General features: G+C 39.7%; 1 protein-coding gene and 1 pseudogene across 1 annotated transcript in view; one reads left to right on the forward strand and one right to left on the reverse strand.

Moving 5' to 3' along the window:
- Positions 1-23,429, reverse strand: part of MEI4 (meiotic double-stranded break formation protein 4) — a 189,156-nt gene that overhangs the window by 151,787 nt on the left and 13,940 nt on the right. The window lies entirely within an intron of this gene.
- Positions 5,219-5,840, forward strand: LOC136386278 (large ribosomal subunit protein eL13 pseudogene; annotated as a pseudogene).

Below are 23,429 nucleotides of genomic sequence, written 5' to 3' on the forward strand. Positions count from 1 at the left end.
ACAAACCCAAACAAATTCACAGTAGCCGACAACGGACCACGGCCAAGCCTGAACCTTGGTGCCATGGACAGTATAAGCAGAACTGCAGCCACACAGGCACACACACCCCCTTTTTTAAGTAACGCCATTTGCATTTTAAGAATTTCTAGAACCTTTTTTTATCATGCTATCTGGTGACCATGAAAGAGGTTATTTATTGAAAATATCATCATCTTATAAACAATAACCGAACAACAGGAACAAGCCTTAGCTAAATCAGTGGTTCTGTTTTACTGCAGGGTAACATAGTAATTTATTTAAAAACCATAGAAATTTCTTATTTATTCATTTTAGAGAGGAGAGAGAGAGAGAGAGAAGGGGGGGAGGAGCAGAAAGCATCAACTCCAATATGTGTCTTGACCCAGCAAGCTCAGGATTTTGAACCAGTGACCTCAGCACTCTAGGTCAATGCTTTGTCCACTGCACTGCCACAGGTCAGGCAACCATAGGAATTCCTTAAAGTAGCTCATGCTGTAAAAGAAATTCTGATCTTTAACTTAGGGTTTCTGAGTCGAAATCTATTTTTCCTTTCAATTACTCTAAGAAAATTGTAAAATTTGGGTTTTACCCCTTACAAATTTTACTCAACTATTAAGAGAAAATTTACTAAGACTATAAGGAAAAATCAATAATTTATGCATATACTTGGCAATTTATCTCAAAAGATAGCTTTTACTGAGATGGTCTAAGTTATTTGATTTGTGTCTGAAGGGCTAACTTGCAAATACGTAGGTTAGAGTAATTAACTATTTTTAGACAAACATGGATTGAAAGTAAAAATGCAAACAATAAACATAAGAAATCTGGAATGACATTATTGATAGAAGGCAAAAGAAACTTCACAGCAGGAAAACATTACCAGAGATGTAAAAGAACATTTCATAATGATAAAAAGGTCAATTAATCAGAGAGATTAACAATCCTTAATGTATTTTCACATAATAGCTATTACAGGATTTCCAAATACATGAAACAAAAATTGAGGGAACTTAAGGGAGAGGCAGACAAACCTATAATCATATACGATGATTTTAACATACTTTCAGTAATTGATAGAATAACTAGACCTTGAATAATGATGATGATACTATAAAAGATGTGAAAAATATTACAAACCATCTGTAACTTATTGACATTTATAGAGCATTATAGCTTATAAATAGAAGATGCGTACATGTCCACATTCACATGGCATGTTCAACAAAGCAGACCACCGCTGAGACATCAGGTTTTCTAACCACAAGAAAACCAATTAAAATTTCTAGAAAAGTCTCTCAAATATTTGAAAAGTAAACAACACGTTTCTAAATAAAATAGAGGACAAAGAAAAAATTATAAATGTAATTAGAGTATCTTTCTAACTGAATAATAAAAGTACAATATATCAAAATTTGAGGGAGAAAGCCAAAAGAGCTTGTAAAGGAAAAACTATAGTTCAAATACTTATTTCATAAAAGAAAGGTTTAAATTCAGTGACCTACATTTCCACCTTAGAAAATTAGAAAAAGAACGGCAAATTAAAACCAGAGGAAGTAGAAGGAAGGATATCAAGATAGAATGAGAACGCAATTCAATAAGAAAGAGACAATAAAGAAAATTTAATAGGCAGCAGTTCTTTTAAGACTAATAAAATTAATGTTTACAAGAACTTATCAAACAATAAAATAAAAGAGAAATAACACTGTATATCCTCTAGCTATTAAAAAAGTAATAAGGCAAAATTATGATCTATGCTAATAAATTTGAGAACTTATGATGACTACATTTCTTTTAATTTTATTTACTGATTTCAGAGACAGAGGAAAGGAAAGAGAGAGAAAATATCACTTGTTCCTGTATGTCCCCGACTGGGGAAACTCACACCTTTGTATATTTGGATGATACTCTAACCAACTAAGTCATCCAGCCAGGGCTGAATATATTTCATGGAAAAATATACTGACCCTCATTAAAAAAAGAAGACAACGAATTCTGAGTATCCCTACATTCATTAAAGAAATTAGATGTTTATTAAAAAACCTCACTAGTCATACAAAAATTCCATTTACATATGGCTTCACTATTGGTTTCTATTAAACAATGAAAAAAATTGTATCAAGTTTATACAAAATCTTTCAAAAAATAAAGGAGAGAGGGTAGAACAAACATTTTGTAAAAAAAAGAGAGGGGAAACACTACAACTTGTTTTATAATTTGATATGTATATTGGTATAATCCTGATACCAAATTTATAAAATATTGCAGGAGATAAAACACTACAATTAACCAATAGTGTAATAAACACAGATTCAAAAATCATTTACACAATACTAGTAAATCAAACTCAGCTGTTTATAAAAACCATTACTAAGCAGTTTTTGGTTTAACATTCAAAATTCAATCAATATCGTTCAAGGTGGCAACAGAATAAATTATATAAAAATCAACATATGATAATCTTAATAGTTTCATAAGAAACATTTGAAAAATTCAGTTACTCATGATTTAAAAAACACTCTTCATAAATAAACAAAAAAACCAAAAAGGAACATACTGTGATAAACATCTACAAAAATTCACACAAACTATTATACTTAATAATGAAACATTAAATGCTTTATCCCCTAAGACTGGAAACACAACAAGGGTATCCACTGTTCTTATTTATATTAAATATTTACTGGGGATAACAGACAGTAAAATATAGAAAGAAGTAGAAAGGTATATAGATTAAAAAAAAGAAAAATGATACATGACTATCTATAGAAAACCCTAAGGAATATTAAACAAGTACTAGAATTTTTGAGTGAATTTAGCTAAGGCTCAGAACTCAAGGCAAACGTGTAAAAATCTATTATGTCTACACAAAATCCATTTAAGTTAAAAAATTTTAAAGCACAATAATTAGGAATCAATTTGACAGTAGAGATGAAAGACTTCTAACCTGAAAACTATAAAACACTGGCCAATAAATTAAAGTCCTAAAAAGTGAGAAGGATAATGCATTCATGGATTAGAAGACTCAATATTATTAAGATCTTGATTATTGCCCTGGCCGGTTGGCTCAGTGGTACAGCGACGGCCTGGCATGCAGGAGTCCCGGGTTCGATTCCCGGCCAGGGCACACAGGAGAAGCGCCTATCTGCTTCTCCACCCCTCCCCCTCTCCTTCCTCTCTGTCTCTCTCTTCCCCTCCCGCAGCCGAGGCTCCACTGGAGCAAAAATGGCCTGGGCGCTGAGGATGGCTCTGTGGCCTCTGCCTCAGGCACTAGGATGGCTCTGGATGCAACAGAGCGATGCCCCAGAGGGGCAGAGCATCGCCCCCTGGTGGGCATGCCGGGTGGATCCCAGTTGGGCGCATGTGGGAGTCTGTCTGCCTCCCCGTTTCCAGCTTCAAAAATAAATAAATTAATTAAAAAAATTAAAAAAAAAAAAAAAGATCTTGATTATCTTCAAGTTGACCTATCTCAAACTGACATAACTATAGTCAAAATTCAAATCAACTTTATTTATTTATTTTTTGTTTGTTTGTTTTTTTCATTTTTCTGAAGCTGGAAACAGGGAGAGACAGTCAGACAGACTCCCGCATGCGCCCGACCGGGATCCACCCGGCACGCCCACCAGGGGCGACGCTCTGCCCACCAGGGGGCGATGCTCTGCCCTCCTGGGCGTCGCCATGTTGCGACCAGAGCCACTCTAGCGCCTGAGGCAGAGGCCACAGAGCCATGCCCAGCGCCCGGGCCATCTTTGCTCCAATGGAGCCTTGGCTGCAGGAGGGGAAGAGAGAGACAGAGAGGAAAGCGCGGCGGAGGGGTGGAGAAGCAAATGGGTGCTTCTCCTGTGTGCCCTGGCCGGGAATCGAACCCGGGTCCTCCGCACGCTAGGCCGACGCTCTACCGCTGAGCCAACCGGCCAGGGCAAATCAACTTTATTTTTAAAACTTGATAAATTCTAAATTTTATACTGAAATTTAAAAAAACTGGAATAACCAAAATAATCTTAATAAAATAACAAAGCTGGAAAAACATCACATTGCTTTATTGCAACACAAAATACAGACAAAACAATCAAGACAATGTGTATTACAATAAAGATAGAGGAATGAAACAAAACAGCAAGTTTGGTTTCACAGTAAAATCATTTTTGACAAAGGCATTATGGCAATTGGGAAAGTCAAGTCTTTTCAACAAATAATGCTAAAATGATTAGTTAAGTATATGGGAAAAAATGAACCCTGCCATTTATTATAATCTTACCCTGAAATTAAATTTAGCTGACTCATAGACCTAAATGTAAAAACTAAAACTAGAAGAAAACAGGATGAATTAAAGGACAGAAAAGATTATTTAACAAAGTCATAAAAAGAATTAATCAATAAAGAAATATTGATAAATTCAATTATCAAAGTTAAGTTTGCTAAACGATGTCATCAAAAGATATGAAGAAAATAAAAAGGAAACTCATGAACTGGAAAGAAATGTTCACTCTCCATATCTGACAAAGGACTTGGATACAATATGAAGGTCTTCTACAAATCATTAAAAAAAAATACAAATATATGTCATAAAAACGCTATAAAAAGTCAGTAACTATATTTGGGGAATAGATTTATAGTTGAAAGTACACATAAGTTATTCTTGTATTATTTATTAATTATTGTAGTATTTATTATTAACCTACTTTTGTCCACCCCATTCAATTACCAGGAGGAGGGGGATGTGGGGAAGGAGATGTGGGGGAGGGGGCTAGGGGAAGGGTGGAAAGAGGGAACAATATAAGGTGACAGAAAATGATTTGCTTTCGGTGATAGGTATACAGCATAATCGACTGTTCAAATGATGTGGAGATGTTTACATGAAATCTATGTACTTTTGTTGATCAATGTCAACCTGTTAAATTTAATTTTCTAAATAAAGGAAAAGTTATTAGTGGTTAGAGAAACACAAATTAAAATCACAGCGAGAGACCGCTTCACACACACAAGAAGTGTGAGAAAGCAACTGGGACTCTCACACACAGGTGGTGGAGATGTAAAATGGCGTAACCATTTTTGGAAAAGGTTTCACAGTTTCTTAGGAATTTGAACATATATAGCATAGAAATCCACTCTGATTTATTTAAGCAAGAAATATAAAAATACATGTCACAAAAAGGCTTTCCAATGGCCATTCTCCTTTAGAGAAGGCTGTTAGAGAGCAGCCATGGCACCCAGTGGAAATGGCAGGATCTTATAAAGGCCAATGCCACAGGGACTGACAGCGGCACACTACCATGTGGTTTAGCCAGCCTGCATGTAAGATATGCATACACAAAACCCGCCAAGTCAAAGTGCTCCCAGACCCATCAGCCCATAGTGAGATGTACCATGATGTACCACACTAAAGTGCCAGCAGGCTGGGGTTTCAGCCTGGAGGAGTCAAGGGTGACCAGCATCCATAAAAAGGTGGCCTGGACTATTGGGATCTCTATGTGTCCGAGGAGGCAGAACAAGTCCACCAAGTCCCAGCAGGCTGATGTGCAGTGGCTGAAGGAATACCTCTCCAAGCTTGCACTCTTCCCCAGGATGCCCATGGCCCCCGATAAGGCAGACAGTGCTGCTGGAAAACTAAGTTGGCCACTCAGCGAACAGGACCAGTCATGCGCATAAGGAGTGTATACAAGAAGGAGAAAGCCAGGGTCATCACAGGGAAGGGGGAGAACTTCAAGGTGTTTGCCAGCTTTTGCATGGCCCATGCCAATACCTGGCTTTCTGATATCTCTTTGCGTGGCTCTTGCCAATGCCCAGATTTTTGGCATCTGGGCAAAAAGAGCCAAGGAAGCTAGCAGCAGAGCAGGATATAGAAATGAAAAAAAATAAAATGCTGTTGGTAACTTGTGATTAAAAAAATAAGTAAAGGACTTATACAAGAATGTTCATAGCAACTTCATTCAAAATGATACAAAACTGGAAATAACTCATGTATGTTCCTCAATAACAGGATGAATAAACAAATTTTGGTATAGCCATACAATACTATCCATACAATGATATACTAATCAAAGAGAAATGAACTACTAATGCACTCATCCCACGAATGAATCACAAAACATTATAATGAGTGAACAAATATACAAAAGTGTACAAACCCTAAATTTCCATTTAAATGACATTCCAGAACACTATTCTCTGGTGAAAAAAAAAATACAAGTAATTTTCATCTAGGAGATGGGGAAGGGGATTAAATGGAAAAAAAAATGAAAGAATTTTCCGGGGTGAGATTAATACAGTGGTACCTTGAGATACGAGTTTAATTTGTTCTGTTACCAAGCTCGTAAGTCAGTCAACTCATATATCAAACAAATTTCTCCCATTTAAAAATAACTGAAAAAAATTTATTACGTTCCAGGCCTGTGAAACATCCTCAAAACATCCTAAATTATGAAAAAAGACATGTTTTTAATTAAGACACACATGTATACTTTACCAATGCATAACAAAATATATAAAATAAATGAAAAAAAGTATTATTTAGTACTGTATTCTTACCTTGGAGACAGACAAGTGCAGCTAACAGAGGTGAATGGCAGAGGAGGAGGGAGGGAGGAAGGGATGCAGGCACTGTAGACACATAAACTAAAACTGCACTTTCTTAACACTAAATGTAAACTAAAACTGCATTTTCTTTACTTTAAAAAAAACTAAAACTACACTTTCTTTACTTAAAATGAAACCACAAAAACTTAATTGTAAAAATGTGCACTTTCTTAACTTTAAACTTAACCTAAGCTTAACATTATGTATTTTTCATTTAATCATCACCTCTTTTTTGTCTCTTTGATTACACTTTCGGCACTTTCACTTGCAGGACTTTTGAGTAAAAATCTATCTAAAGAGGTTTGCTTTTGCTTACCTTTTAAAATGTTATGGAAATGTGACAAACAAGTGTCATTAAAAAGTGCTGAAGTTGAAACTTTTTCTGGGTGTTTCTTTTCAATGAAACTTGAAAGCTTCTCCCACATTGCCAGCATGTCTTTAATTTTGCTTGTAGAAATCACTTCCTCCAACTCTACCTCCTCCTCACTACTAATCTCTTGCAGAAGCTCCATATGTTGCATCATCTGTAGCTCCTTCAACTCCTCAGTTGAGAGTTCCTCCTCATGTTCCTCGGTGAGCTCGTTTACATCACCCTCATCTACCTCTAGACCCATCGACTTTCCGAGGGACACAATCTCCTCCAATGTTTCTACCTCTGTCTCGGTCTCTGGTTCAAATCCTTTGAAGTCTCTGTCTGCAACAATATTAGGCCATAACTTTTTCCATGCCAAGTTCAAGGTTCCTCTTGTAACCTCTTGCCATGTGAAGTCAATAATGCGTAAACAGGCCCTGGCCAGTTGGCTCAGTGGTAGAGCGTCGGCCTGGCATGCAGAAGTCCTGGGTTCGATTCCCGGCCAGGGCACACAGGAGAAGCGCCCATCAGCTTCTCCACCCCTCCCCCTCTCCTTCCTCTCTGTCTCTCTCTTCCCCTCCTGCAGCCGAGGCTCCACTGGAGCAAAGATGGCCCAGGCGCTGGGTATGGCTCCTCAGCCTCTGCCCCAGGCACTAGAGTGGCTCTGGTCACAACAGAGCGTCGCCCCGGAGGGGCAGAGCATTGCCCCCTGGTGGGCAGAGCGTCGCCCCCTGGTGGGCATGCCGGGTGGATCCTGGTCGGGTGCATGCAGGAGTCTGTCTAACTGTCTCTCCCCATTTCCGGCTTCAGAAAAATACAGAAAAAAAAAAAATGCGTAAACATATCACGATGTAGTTATCTTTCCAAAACTCTCAAAGGATTAGAATTATATTCTCAGTGACCTCAAAGCAGCAGCTGAACAAGTGCTGTGTGTAAAGCTTTTGAAAGTTGGAAATGACCTGCTGATCCACAGGTTGCAAGATTGAAGTCGTGTTGGGTGGGAGGTAGAGGACCTTCAGATTTTCACGAATTTGAACTCATCGAAAATGTCATCTTTAAGACCAGGTGGGTGGGCTGGAGCATTATCAAGGATTAGTAATGCTTTTATTGGGAGTTTATTTTCTTGAAGCTATTTCTTCACTGCAGGACCAAAGACGAGATTTACCCATTCGATAAAAAACTGCTGTGTAACCCATGCCCTAGCATTGGCATGCCACATAAACTGCAGTTTTTCTTTCAGAATCTTGTGAATCTTAAAGTCTCGAGGATTTTCGGAATGATACACTAGCAGTGGCTTTACTTTACAGTCACCACTAGCATTTGCACACAATGCAAGTGTAAGTTGGTCCTTCATGGGTTTGTGGTCTGGCAGCTTCTTCTCCTCTGCAATGATGAAAGTCCTCCAGGGAATTTTTTTCCAAAACAATCCTGTTTCATCACAGCTGAACACTTGTTGGGGGATGTAGCCTTCCTTTGCGATAAGTGCAATAAAACGTGTGATGTACTCCTCAGCTGCCTTAACGTCAGCACTCACAGCTTCACCATGTCTCACCACCGAGCGGATACCAGATTTGTTCTTGAAATTTTCAAATCTGCTGTGACTTGCCTTAAACATATCTTCTTCTGCTTCTTTTGAGGTTGATGGTTCTTTCTTCTTCAAGTTGCCGTAACTAATACGTGCCTTTTCGCATATTACAGTCTCTGTCACTGTATCTCCTGCCAGCTCTTTCTCTTTCATCTACATCAGCAGAAGCTTCTCCATTTCTTCATGGATATTTGTCCTTAATTGGGACAGAATTGTAGTTCCTTTTCACTGGATTTGCGCTTTTGATGGCATCCTTTTGTTTAAGGATGGTACAAATTGTAGATGTGTTGTGGTCGTACAGCCTTGCCAGTTCAATCACTCATACACCACGCTCATGTTTTTCTATTATTTCTTGCTTTACTTCTATTGACATCATTCTCTTCTTCTTCTCACCACTGTCCTTTACACTCACTTTCTTTGGCCCCATGATAGCACACAAAAAAAGTTAGTAAAAAAATGCAAAAATGATGCAAGAATAAGTACAGTGCACGAGATTCGACTTGATTCTGCGGGTAACACATGAGAAAAAACGAGATGTTGGTGTTGTGCTGCCAATACTGGATCTGTGCGCCAATGCACCAACTAGCGGCAGCTTCCCAAATCACGACTCATATCTCGGAATTTTGCACGGATCTCGAACAAAAATACAGACCAAGTCACAGCTCGTATCTTAAAAAAATTTTTTTTGTATGTTGGTCTGCTTCTATCTCAAGGTACCACTGTATACTATATCTTGATATGGGGCTGGGACACATAGGTATGTTAATTTAGTCAGAGCCAACAATAGTTTACCTTAGTAAAATGGGTTTCTAGCAAGGAAGGAGTTTAAAAGGACCATATTTACAAATGCCTTAAACAACTAGAAGGCAAACATAATATATAAAGCAAGTTTTCAAACACTGAGCAGGAGCAGAAAGCAGTGCAGGACTATTATTCCTTAGAGAAGAGAAACAAGCTAAGCCTCATACTGTGCCAACTTGTCTGAAGGCAGTGTCCAGGTCATAGTTTATGGAGGTGGGACTCAAACGGAGCCTGAATATATCAGTAATTGAGAAGGCCTACACTAGAAATTCAGAGAGGCCAGAGACACAAGACTTGGTCAGGGTAAAATATCATACAGGAGGAAACTGGACAGGAATAAGATCTGGAAATCTGCATAGAGGTTCCCTCAAAATATTGTCTACTGATGTGTGCATATGTGAAAGCAAGCTATCTGAAGTCCAGTGGTCCCAATGTTCTTTCACATATCAGCAAGTAACAGGAGCAAACCTTTTAAAGAAAGTCCATGAGAAAAGGTTAGTCAGTTATATACTTATACTTCACTTGGACCACATGTGGCTACCACTGTGGGCAAACATCTAGAAACAAAGGCCAAAAAAGGCAATGGGTGGAAAGGCAAACCATGTAAATATAGTTTTTCACAAATGCAGAGCACACAAGCAGTCCAGAAAATAATCAATCCGTTCTTTCTCCTCCTTTGTGCTGCTTCACTGGTTCTCACACTTGAGCCTGCCTTGGAATCACCTTGTGGGGTTGAAACACAGAATCCTAGGCTTCCCCACCAGTTTCAGATTTATCAGGTCTGAAGTTGGCCTCATAATTTGCATTTCTTACATGTTCCCAGGTCGGCATTGGTGTTGCTGGTTTGAGGAGTATACTGAGCCACTACCGTACTCTGTTTCTGGAAACAATATCACTTTCAGACTACTGTAATTGCTTTCTTTAAGCAAAGGTCCATTCCAAAACTGTTATGAATTTCAGCCTGAAAACAGGAATTAAATAAACAGTGAAGACACTCGTATTTTAGGCAGTTTCATTGTTCATCTCACAATAATCTGTTTTGAGTAAACTGGTGTTGACTAAAAATGTAACTGCATATGTATGAGCCAGTTTTGACTATCAATTTTTAAGAAGATGGTCATGTGTGATTATTTTCATCTTAAGCTTTAAAGCACACTTTTGAATTTTATTCCTTCAATATGGAAGACCTCTTAAACTAGATATGTATGCTATAAATAATAAAGGGGGTGGAATGACAAATTTTACTACATTAAAAATTAAAAAGTCTGGGTACCAAGGCAAAGATATTTTCAACACATGTGGTCAATAAAGAATGAATATTCAAACATCTAAAGAATCTCTACAAAAAAAAAAAAAGATGCTCCATTAGAAAAAATGGGCAAAAGAGATGAACAGTCACAGAAGAGCTAAGAAAATGGTCTTAGAAATATAAAAGACTGTCACATATATATGCACAGACATGTTCAAAACTGTTCACAAATGTATTATTTGTGATAAAAATTAATAGTATCTAAATATGTTAATAGAATAGTTAAATAAATCATGGTATACTTATGCTATAAATACTATTAAGCAATAAAAATTAATTAACTAGAGCTATACAAATCAAAATGAATACATCTCATAATTAAAAAACAAAAATTAAAATGCATATAATTTGATATAATTAATATAAAGAATACTATAGCCCTGGCCGGTTGGCTCAGCGGTAGAGCGTCGGCCTAGCGTGTGGAGGACCCGGGTTCGATTCCCGGCCAGGGCACACAGGAGAAGCGCCCATTTGCTTCTCCACCCCTCCGCCGCGCTTTCCTCTCTGTCTCTCTCTTCCCCTCCCGCAGCCAAGGCTCCATTGGAGCAAAGATGGCCCGGGCGCTGGGGATGGCTCCTTGGACTCTGCCCCAGGCACAAGAGTGGCTCTGGTCGCAGCAGAGCGATGCCCCAGATGGGCAGAGCATCACCCCCTGGTGGGCAGAGCGTCGCCCCCTGGTGGGCGTGCCGGGTGGATCCCGGTCGGGCGCATGCGGGAGTCTGTCTGACTGTCTCTCCCCATTTCCAGCTTCAGAAAAATGAAAAAAAAAAAAAAAGAATACTATAAATAACTTAATAATATAACCATATGTAGACAAGTACAAAGAAATGCATGGAGTGATATATTCCAAATTTAGCAATATGATTAATCCTGCAGGGGAAGGAAGGGTGAAATCAGAAAGAGAAAGAGTTTCTCCTGCCTTGCAAAAATCTAGTTGTTTAAGCTGGAAGTTGCACACACTGATATTTGTTGTATTATTCTTTATGCCTTTTTGTATGTTTTAAAAAGTCATAACATGTATATATTTTAAATATTTTATTTTCTGTTGAAATGACTGAATAATCTTCATAACAAAGGCCCAGACATAAGATTTGAATAAAGTATTCATTTAGTCAATATAGTCAAGCCCAAGCCAACTGCTAAAGAAAGGAAGCATTTACTATAGGTGTTACCATGAAATGGGGAAGCACTGTTCTCTCTTAGAGCAGAACACTACCTTTCTGTTCTTCCAAAACACTGCTCTAAACTCTTGTTTCTTCCATATCTATACAGAAGACACTGTTAATAAGCCAATATTATCTACTTCCACATTTTAGGAGAAGCTATAACATATTTATTTTTAGAAATGAACTACAACATAGAAAGTGTATACATATTTGCGCTACACATATTTTTTTCTTCTTTTTCCGAGTGAGAGGGGAGGTAGAGAAACAGACACCCACATGCGCCCCAAATGGGATCCAGCCAGCAACTCCCACCTGGGGCTGATGCTTTGGCCAGCTAGGGCTGATGCTCACAATTGAGCTATTTTTAGTGCCTGAGGTAGAGGCTCGACAGAGCCATCCTCAGCACCAGGGGTCAATGCACTCAAATCAACTGAGCCATGGTTGAGGCAGGGGAACAGAGAGAGAGAGAGAAAGAAGGGGATGGGGATGGGAATGGGTGGAGAGGCAGACGGTTGCCTCTCCTGTGTGCACTGATGGGGAATGGAACCTGGGACATCCACAGGCCAGGCCAATGCTCTACCACTGAACCAACCAGCCAGGGCCTGAGCTATATTTTTAAAGTGTCCAAAACCCCCTTTGAAGATAAACATTAGAATTCTAATAGCATGCCATTCATAGAATTACTAAAACCTGAACACTAAAGGTTATACTGTGTTGTGGCAAAAAACTTAATCAGCACTAAAGCATACTTCAAAGTCCACCTCTTCCAGAAGTCTTCATTAACCATTTCAGACCCCAGTGATTTTTCCTTTTTGCAACAATTGTTGGAGTACTCATCCCCCGAACCACTGACTCTGGCTCTTAATGATCTGCTTTTGTCTTTTCTTTCTGTCAGGATTAATTTCCTTGGGGGCCAGAGGATATGTCATCTTCCCCTCTTTCACTCCTCCACTGACATCCTCATGCAGGTCTGAATAAGTATATCCTCACCTGCATTAGGTAACAGAAGAACTAAGGGCCAGACTTCAGAATGACAAACCAGCAGGCTGAATCCAGCTCTACCCTTTCCCAGCTGAATGACAGAATGATTATATCTCACTTTGTCCATAAAATGAAAAATATAGCTGACCCTTGAACAACACATGGTTTAGGGGATATATGTAACATTCTGATAAAGTTGTTTTAAAGACCAAAGTGAATCATGTTGAAAAGCATGTATGATGGTACTGGTAAACATGCTCAAGAATTATTATTTCTATCACTACTAGTGCCAGTACTACTATTATAGCTATGCTGTTACACTGCCATTTGAGGGAAGAAATGAGTCTAGGAACCATATAATGTCTTATTTTGTACTCTTGTACCCAATTTTATTAGTTTAACCACTACATTGACCATTGTCTTCCTTGACAGCCAATTAGCTTGAATGCAAATGCAGTTCTGGTATAACTAGAAAAACAGTTATTCTGTGCGCAAATGTTCACTTTTCTAGAAAGGGTAATTGTTTACTGAACAAAAGCTTCTATCATAATTGCTGTTAGTAATTAAAATTTACATTGACCTTGTGTCAGTGATATCCCTAGTGAATTATTTTAATTATAATATATTTTGTAAAATTATAAAGACATTTTCATACATCTACTACAAATACAGGTTCTTCTAAACACATGTCATGCCTTCCCAAAAACAGAAAATAAATAAACCATTCATTTGACCATTATTCTCCATGTCAAGGATATTTGCAACATTTCCGTATTTAGCAATGATAGATTTATAATATTCAGCTGAAAGCTCCTTCGTGATTAAAATATATTTTAAAGCAAATTAAAAATAAATTGAAATAAGCTGTAGGATTTTTCAGGCACTCTGACCAAACATGATTCTGCAGATTTAAATTTAGAAGTTTGACACAGCACTAACTGCTGACAGCATTATCTGATCCGAGTAGACGTGCAAACATTAAACAACAAAAAGCATGTGTCAATAATTCAGAGCTCTAGAGCCAACTCTCTTGGGTTAGGAAAGTGTATCTTTTTATTTTTTTCCTATATCTCAAGACACTTTTTTGCTCTGAAGCTATTCTTTCCTCTCTAGCCTGCCAGGAGACAGATCACCTGTTACAATCAGATGTTCTGCTGACTTCAGTTTTAGTCCATTCAAATCAGGCAGCCAGCTAGCTCGATTTGCAAGTCACTCAACTACAGAAGACAGCAATCAGTCCAGACACTCGGCACTCCCTGCATCCCCAGTAATCTTGACCCCCTAATTCCCTTCAAGTGGATGAATGAGGTGTTCTTAAACTAACCTTGAGAATTCTATCTAGGCAGGTAACATGCTTTTTAGATACTATTCATGCTGGCAGGCAAGCTGAGATCCTAGCACCCTTCTGGCCGAACTTAACCTCCTACTGGTAGTGCCTAAATACATGGGCATTTCTGCCTCCCTTGATGCGTTACACCCCCTTCATCCACTAAGTCTAAAAATCATACTAACACAGAAACAGTCAACTAGCTGGGGTTGCGATCACTCTAACAGGCGTCCCCAAACTAAGGCCCGCGGGCCGCAATGCGGCCCCCTGAGGCCATTTATCCAGCCCCCACTGCACTTCTGGAAAGGGCACCTCTTTCATTGGTGGTGAGAGGACCACTGTATTTGGCAGCCCTCCAATGGTCTGAGGGACAGTGAACTGGCCCCCTGTGTAAAAAGTTTGGAGACCCCTGCAACAAAGGACTTGTAGCTGTCAATCAGATATCTAGATATCTGATTGGCTACAATGAGCCCATAAACAATTATTTGTTGTTACTTTAAAATAAACCTTTACCCACCAAACTGGGACCTTGTTATTAGAAATTGAAGCCAGGCCCTGGCCGGTTGGCTCAGCGGTAGAGCGTCGGCCTAGCGTGCGGAGGACCCGGGTTCGATTCCTGGCCAGGGCACACAGGAGAAGCGCCCATTTGCTTCTCCACCCCTCCGCCGCGCTTTCCTCTCTGTCTCTCTCTTCCCCTCCCGCAGCCGAGGCTCCATTGGAGCAAAGATGGCCCGGGCGCTGGGGATGGCTCTGTGGCCTCTGCCTCAGGCGCTAGAGTGGCTCTGGTCGCAACATGGCGACGCCCAGGATGGGCAGAGCACCGCCCCCTGGTGGGCAGAGCATCGCCCCATGGTGGGCGTGCCGGGTGGATCCCGGTTGGGCGCATGCGGGAGTCTGTCTGACTGTCTCTCCCTGTTTCCAGCTTCAGAAAAATGAAAAAAAAAAAAAAGAAATTGAAGCCAGTGATAGAGAACATTGTTTTCAATTTCAGTAACATTTTTTAATCTGAGAATTCTAATATTTCACTTCAGGAATTCAGCTCAGATAACTCTTCTGTCAGAAAATAGCCTTGCAGTACAAGGAAATTAACTGACCAATTAATTTATGAACCTGCAGTATAAAAAAAGAATGATTCATAAATTTGGCCAGCTGTACCTTTCTTCTGTTCAAAAAACTGAGAAGTATCTCATTGTACTTTCTGACAGAATCATAAACATGATGCTAATTCATTCATTTATTCAACAATTTTTTATTACCAGCTATGTCTAGTGAATATAGCAGAAATAGAAATAAATTCTTAAGCTCATACTGTTTACATTCTAGTGGTGGGGAGTCACAAAATAAATAAGCAAAACATTGGTAAGCAAATTGTGATAAATACAGCTAAAAAAACTAATTCAGGTAAGATGGAGAGAGAAAGGATTGGATGCAATTGTAAATACAGTAATCAAGAAAGGCTTCAATCAGCAAAGGACTTAAGCAAAGATGCAAAGGGAGGTGAGGGAGGAAGTTAGCCTGATATGGAAGTGTGGAACAGCAGCCAAGGAGAGGGAAGCTGACTGGCCAGAGGCAGGGGTTGAGATCCATAGAGGACATCCCCCAGCACCATCTTATTTGACACACACAATAATGCTCTATAGTATTAGGGTAGTTATTATATCCATACTAACAACGAGAGGCTGAGGCTCAACCATGTTATCACTTGCCCAATGTCACATAGTAAGCAGCAGTGCTGACACTAGTTTTTTCCACCGCACCAACTGCCACACTGGGGTCCAATTCTGTGTACTGAAACTTGTCAGAATCAACCAATTAAACCAGACTGTCCCAAAGGGAGACTATAACGGTGATCGTTCTGGAGACATCATGTGGAACTGCTGAAGAGAAGACCTGGAGGAGCACCACATTTGAAGGGCTGCCAGACAGAAGAGGGAGAGAGGTATTCACTATCTCCAGAAGGCAGAACTAACCAATACATGGAAATTAGAGACAAATTTCCAGCGCATAGATGAATAAAACATCCAGTGATAGGAGCTGTCCAGCAATGGAATGAGCTGTCTCGTCAAGTTGTAAAACTCCAATTACTGGAGTTACTCAAGCAGACTGACTGGCCATCGGTCCGAGACGAAGAAGGATTTCAGGACGTCACTGCATGCAGTAGAGAGGCTACACAAACTGACAGATACCTTTTCCAAGTCTGAGTCGTGATTACACAAGCACCAGCAGTGCAAAGTGGCAGTTAAAAGTTCCAGTTGTGAAGTCAGAAAGTTTGGCTAAAATGCAGTTTCCACCACTTACCAGCTATTTACACTTAACCTCTACAAAGCTCAGTTTGCTTATATGAAAAATGAGAACTATAATAGAAGCTACCTCATAGAGGCTGTTGTGAGGATTAAATGAAATAACCCATGTAAAGGACTTAACACAGTGCCTGGAACATAGTAAAAGCTCATTAAAACTTAGCTTATAGATATGTGTATTTAGGAGCACATGTATAAAATGTGTGTGTGTGGCCCTGGCCGGTTGGCTCAGCGGTAGAGCGTCGGCCTGGTGTGCGGGGGACCCGGGTTCGATTCCCGGCCAGGGCACATAGGAGAAGCGCCCATTTGCTTCTCCACCTCCCCTCCTTCCTCTCTGTCTCTCTCTTCCCCTCCCGCAGCCAAGGCTCCATTGGAGTAAAGATGGCCCGGGCGCTGGGGATGGCTCCTTGGCCTCTGCCCCAGGCGCTAGAGTGGCTCTGGTCTCAGCAAAGCGACGCCCCAGAGGGGCAGAGCATCGCCCCATGGTGGGCAGAGCATCGCCCCTGGTGGGCGTGGGCATGCCGGGTTGGATCACGGTCGGGCGCATGCGGGAGTCTGTCTGACTGTCTCTCCCCGTTTCCAGCTTCAGAAAAAATAAAATAAAATAAAAATAAATAAATAAAAATAAATAAAATGTGTGTGTGCATGTTTGTATAATTGTATGAAAATCTGTTTCTCTATCTCTGTTTCCATTTTCACTCAGAAGTTCAATGTCCCCAAAGCTGAGTCCTTGAAGCACAGTAAATTATAAGATACTAACAATAATAATAAACACTTAAATAGTCATCATCTTAGCCTATTTATTTCCTATTATGTCACTCTTTGTTACAAGAAAATATGCAGAAAAATTCATCCTTTAAACATGTGAGACACCAATTTAAAACTTATAAAATAGGAATGTTTTATTTAGAAAATTAAATTTAATACAGTGACATTGATCAAAAACAGTATATAGGATTCAGGTAAATGATCCTATAACATTTGAACTGTTGATTATAATGTATACCATTCACCCAAAGTTAAATCATTTGCCATCACCATATACTTGACCCTCTATACTCCCTTCTCCCCATCCCTCCCCCACATCACCCTCCCCCTGATAAGCATTTCACTTTTATCTATGTCCATGACTCTCAGTTTTATATCACACCTATGTGTGAAATCATACAGTTTTTAGCTTTTTCTGATTTATTTCACTCAGTGTAACGTTCTCAATGTCTACCCATATTGTAAATGGCAATATGTCATGATTTCTCATGACTGAGTAGTATTCCATTGCATACATATATCACATCTTCTTTATTCAATCTTCTATCGAGGGACACTTTGGTTGTTTCCATGTTTTGGCTGCTGTGAATAATGCTGCAATGAACATGGGGGTGCATGGGCCTTTACATACCAATGTTTTTGAGTTTTGGGGGTAGATACCCAGTAGAGGTATTGCTGGGACAGATGGTAGTTCCAAGCTTAATTTTCTGAGGAACTACCATACTTTCTTCCATAATGGTTGTACTAATTTGCATTCCCACCAGCACTGAATAAGGGCTCCTTTTTCTCCATAACCTCTCCAACACTTGTTACCTGTCTTGTTGATAATAGCCATTCTAACAGGTGTGAGATGATTATCTCATTGTAGTTTTGATTTGCATTTCTTCAATAGCTAGGGAAGATGAACATCTTTTCATATATCTGTTGGCAATTTGTATGTGCTCTTGGGAGAAGTGTCTGTTCAGGTCCTCTCCCCAAAACTTGGAATGTTTGGTAGAATTCACTAGTATAGCCATCTGGTCCTAGACTTTTATTTTTGGAGGTTTTTGATAGTTGTTTCTATTTCCTCCCTGCTTATGTCCATTTAGTTTTTCCACTTATTCGTGACTCAGTCTAGGTAGACTGTATTGTTCTAGGAATTTATCAATTTATTCTAGATTGTTGAGGTTTTTTCCCTTTTTTGGTGACAGAGACAGAGAGAGGGGCAGACAGACAGGAAGGGAGAGGTGAGAAGCATGAATTCTTTGTTTCGGCAACTAAGTGTTGTACACTGCTTGCTTTTTCATATGTGCCTTGACCAGGTGGCTACAGCAGAGCAAGTGGCCCCTTGCTCAAGCCAGTGACCTTGGGCTTCAAGCCAGTGACATTTGGGCTCAAGCCAGTGACCATGGGGTCATGTCTATGATCCCATGCTCAAGCCAGCGACACTGCACTCAAGCCGGATAAGCCCACGCTCAAGCTGATGACCTTGGGGTTTTGAACCTGGGTCCTCTGTGTCCCTGTCCAATGCTCTATCCACAGCACCACCACCACCTGGTCAGTCTAGGTTGTTCGAGTTTGTGGCATATAATCTCTCATGATATTGTACTATGATTCTTTGTATATCTATAACATCTGTGGTAATTTTCCTCTTTCATTTTAGATTTTGTTTATATAAGTCCTTCCTCTTTTTTCCTTAGTGAGCCTATCCAGTGGTTTGCCAATTTTATTAATCTTTTCAAAGAACCAGCTCTTTGTTGTATTAATTTTTTTCTATAATTTTTGTTCTCTATTTCATTTGGTTCTGCTCCAATTTATACTATTTCCTGTCTTCTGCTAATTTTGGGTTGCCTTTGTTCTTTTTCTAGTTCCTTAAGATGTGATGTTAGGTTGTTTACTTGGAATCTCTCTTTTTTTTTTTTTTTTTTTCTGAAGCTGGAAACGGGGAGAGGCAGTCAGACAGACTCCCGCATGCGCCTGACCGGGATCCACCCGGCACGCCCACCAGGGGCTATGCTCTGCCCACCAGGGGGCGATGCTCTGCCCCTCCGGGGCGTCGCTTTGCCGCGACCAGAGCCACTCTAGCGCCTGGGGCAGAGGCCAAGGAGCCATCCCCAGCGCCTGGGCCATCGTTGCTCCAATGGAGCCTTGGCTGCGGGAGGGGAAGAGAGAGACAGAGAGGAAGGAGGGGGTGGGGGGTGGAGAAGCAAATGGGCGCTTCTCCTATGTGCCCTGGGCAGGAATCGAACCCGGGTCCCCCGCACGCCAGGCCGACGCTCTACTGCTGAGCCAACCGGCCAGGGCGGGATCTCTCTTGTTTCTTGATATAAACATGTAATGAGATAAACTTTCCTCTTATTACTGCTTTCACTGCATCCCAGGAATTTTGGTATGTCGTCATTTTCATTTGTCTGTATATATATTTTGATCTCTGCTTTTATTTCTTCTTTGACCCAGTTATTCTTTAGAAGTATGTCATTTAATTTTCACATTTCTGTGGGTTTCCTTACTTCTTTTATGCAGTTGAATTAAAACCGTATTGTCAGAAAATGTGCTTGGTATAATTTCAATCTTTCTGATTTTGTTGATGTTAGTTTTGTTGCCTAACATATGGTCTACCCTTGAGAATGTTCCATCCACACTGGAGAATATATAATCTGGTGTTTTGGGATGAAATGTTGTATAAATGTCTATTATGTCCATTTGGTCTAGTATGTTGTTTAAGGCTATTTCTTTATTGATTTTCTGTCTGGATGCTTGATCTAGAATCGGCAATGCTGTGTTGAAATCTCCAATGACTATCATTTTGTCTACTTCTAATTTTAAATCAGTTAGTTAGTAGATGTCTTATATGTTTTGCTGCTCCCTGGTTCTGTGCATATACATTAAGAAGTGTTATGACTTCTTGATACAATGTTCCCTTTATCATTATAAAATGTCGATCTTTGTCTCTGGGTACCTTTGTTGTCTTAAAGTCAGTGTTGTCAGATACGAGTATGGCTACACCTACTTTTCTTTGAATGTTATTTGCTTGGAGAATTGTTTTCCAACCTATCACTTTGAGTCTACTTCTGTCCTTGCAGCTTAGATGTGTCTCCTGAAGGCAGCATATGGTTGGCTTTTGCTTTTTGATTCAATCTGCTATTCTTTACGTCTTTATTGGTGAGTTCAGTCCGTTTACATTTAGGGTAAGTACTGAGGCTTGAGGATTTCCTATAGCCATTTTATGTTTTGTTTTCTAGTAGCTGTATGTCTTGTTTGGTTTTACTGTTTTCTGTTTCTGTCAGTTGTTTTTGTTTGGTGGTATTTCATACTTCTATCCCATTTCATCTTCTTTTATGCTGTGTGTTTCAGTAGTGGCTTTTCATGGGTGGTTACTATTAGGTTATTAAAAGAAAAATGTTCATATATACAAGAGTCCTTTGTCTTATGAGTACTTCTGTACTCCATCCTCCTTTGCTACTGTAGATATTTATCTTCTTCTTCCCTTTTAGGTTATTGTTGTCACAAATTATTCTTGTTTTTATTGTGACCTTGGTGAGCTTGCTTTTACTTGTAGTTTTGATTTGTTTTGTTCTTTGTGCCTGGTTGAATAACCTCCTTGAGTATTTCCTGCAGTGGTGGTTTTCTGGTGATAAATTTCCTCACCTTCTGTATTCTGCAAAAGTTTTTATTTCTCCTTCATATTTGGAGGATAACTTTGATGAATATAGTACTGTCTGGTAATTCCTCTCTTTCAATACTTTGAATGTTTGGGTCTCCTCTCTGGCTTGTCAAGTTTCTGCTGAGAAGTCTGATGATTATGGGCCTTCCTTTATATGTTATGTTCTTTTCCAAGTTCCTTGATGATTCTTCCTTTGTTATTGATTTTTCACAATTTTTTATGATGAGCTTTGGTGAAGGTCTGTTTGGGTTTAGGTAACTCAGAGTTATGTTTGCTTCTTGGATTTAAGGCTCTAAATCATTCCATAGGCTTGGGAAATTCACATCAATTATTTGTTTGAATAATCTCCCATTCCCTTCTCCCTCTCTTCTTCTTCTGATATACCCATTAGTCTTATATTGTTCTTTCTGATTGAATCAGATAATTCTTGGAGAATGCTCTCATTTTTTAAAATTAGTGAGTCTCTCTCCTTTTCTCTCTGTAGCATCTCTAGTTGCCTTTCATTGATGTCACTGATTCTTTCCTCTTTCTGGTTTATTAGTTAAACTTGCTACCTCAATTTACAATTCATATATTGAGTTCTTCACTCTGTTTTTAAAATTTTAATCTCCTTGATGAGCTCATTAAGTTGCCTATTGGTGTTTTCTTGCATCTTTTAGTAATTTAAGAACTTCAGTTTTGAATTCTCTATCATTTAACTCCACGGTTTCCATGTGCTTGAGAATTTTTTCTGGAGATTTTTCATGTTTTTTTTTTTCATGTTTTTTCTGAACTATGTCTCTGTCTTTGTAGCCATGGTATTTGATTTCTTCTTCCTTGATAGCATTTGAGAGAGGTATTGTTAAGAATGCTAACAAAAAAACAACAACAAAAAACAAAAAAAAACCTAAAAATTAAAATTAAATAATACAATAAAAATATTAAAATTTAGAATAATGACAAGTAAAAAGGAAAAACCACAGAAAACAAAGATCGAAAAACAATAAAAAATCAAAAATAATATACCCACTAAAATATAAGAAAAATTAAAGAAAAAGAAATTCAGCCCTTGCCGGCTGGCTCAGTGGTAGAGCATCGGCCAGTGTGTGGATGTCTTGGGTTCGATTCCCTGTCAGGGCACACAGGAGAAGCAACCATGTGCTTCTCAACCATTCCCCCCTCTCCTTTCTCTCTTTCTCTCTTTCTCTTCCCCTCCTGCAGCCAAGAGTCCACTGGAACAAAGCTGACCCAGGCGCTGAGGATGGCTTCCTGGCCTCCACCTCAGGTGCTAGAATAGCTCTGGTTGCAATGGAGAAATGCTCCAGATGGGCAGAGCATCATCCCCTAGTGGACTTGCCAGGTGGATCCGGGTTGGGCGCATGTGGCAATCTGTCTCTTTGCCTCCCTGCCTCTCACTTCAGAAAAGTAAAGAAAGAGAGAAAGAGAGAAAGAGAGAAAGAGAGAAAGAAAGAAAGAAAGAAAGAAAGAAAGAAAGAAAGAAAGAAAGAAAGAAAGAAAGAAAGAAAATGTAATCCAAAATAGAAAAAAGAAAGATCAGAAAAAATAAATTTTTGCTTGTCAGGTTACTGTTTTCTTTCAGTAGGTGTCATTGTATTAGAAGGTTTAGCTCTGTGCAATTCCTGGGCTGACCTCCAGTAAGATGTTGCTGTTGCAATGATTCAGGTGGGGCCGCAATTCTATTGGTGGGTTGGACTTGACAGCTTCAGCTACAGCTTCCACTTTCCAGCTTTACCACTTTGGATTTCCAGCTTTCTGGCTCTAGCAATGCTTATCTCAGGCCTCAAGGCACTCCTCACCATGTCTTAGCAGACCAGGGGACCAGACATAGGGCGCTTCTGTTCTTCCGGGTAGAGAGTGACTCTGGAGAGCTAGCTATGGAGTTTGTCTCTGCAACTCTCCATATCCGTGAGCTGAGGGAGGTGGGATCTGAGAGGCTGGTGGTTACACTTTAATTTTCTCTGTTTCTGCCCAGTGCAGATTTCAGGCAGACTGGGGGAACACTGGCCATGACCCCATGCTCTGCTGCTGCTTTGGTTTAGTTCTCACTCCCCCACCTTTTTATCTCACCACTCCTCCTGACATAGGAGACCCAGTCACTCCAGGTTTCCTTCTCCACACCCCTCAGACAAAACAGAGACAGCCTGAGCTTCCCTCCTTCACACAGTACAGCAGAGGGGGAAAAAAAGCAGTCACTCTGGGTTTGTCTTCTCTCTGGAGCCAACCACAAATGCATTTTATCTTCCTCCTCCCATTTCAACCTGTCCCACCTTTAGTCCATTCAACACATGTATCTTTAAGGCTTGACTGTAAGCCCAGCTTGGGTTCCTTCACTGTGTTATATTGTTCAATTTGTTGAAATTTCAAGGGGACAGATCAGGAATATCTCTCATGACACCATTTCTCCCAACATGCTCTTTTTATGTCCAACTTTTTCTTAATTGAAACAACTATTAAAAATTCAGAGACTTTCAAGCATGAGAAAGAATGTCTAACAATCTGCACCTCTATTTAATGTGTGTGTATATGCAAGTAATCAGGTGTAAATGTGCATGTATGCACACAAACACAGACAAACTTTCCTTTTTTTTATTTTTCTGAAGCTGGAA

Source organism: Saccopteryx leptura, chromosome 1, assembly GCF_036850995.1.
Source record: "Saccopteryx leptura isolate mSacLep1 chromosome 1, mSacLep1_pri_phased_curated, whole genome shotgun sequence".
NCBI classification, from domain to species: domain Eukaryota; kingdom Metazoa; phylum Chordata; class Mammalia; order Chiroptera; family Emballonuridae; genus Saccopteryx; species Saccopteryx leptura.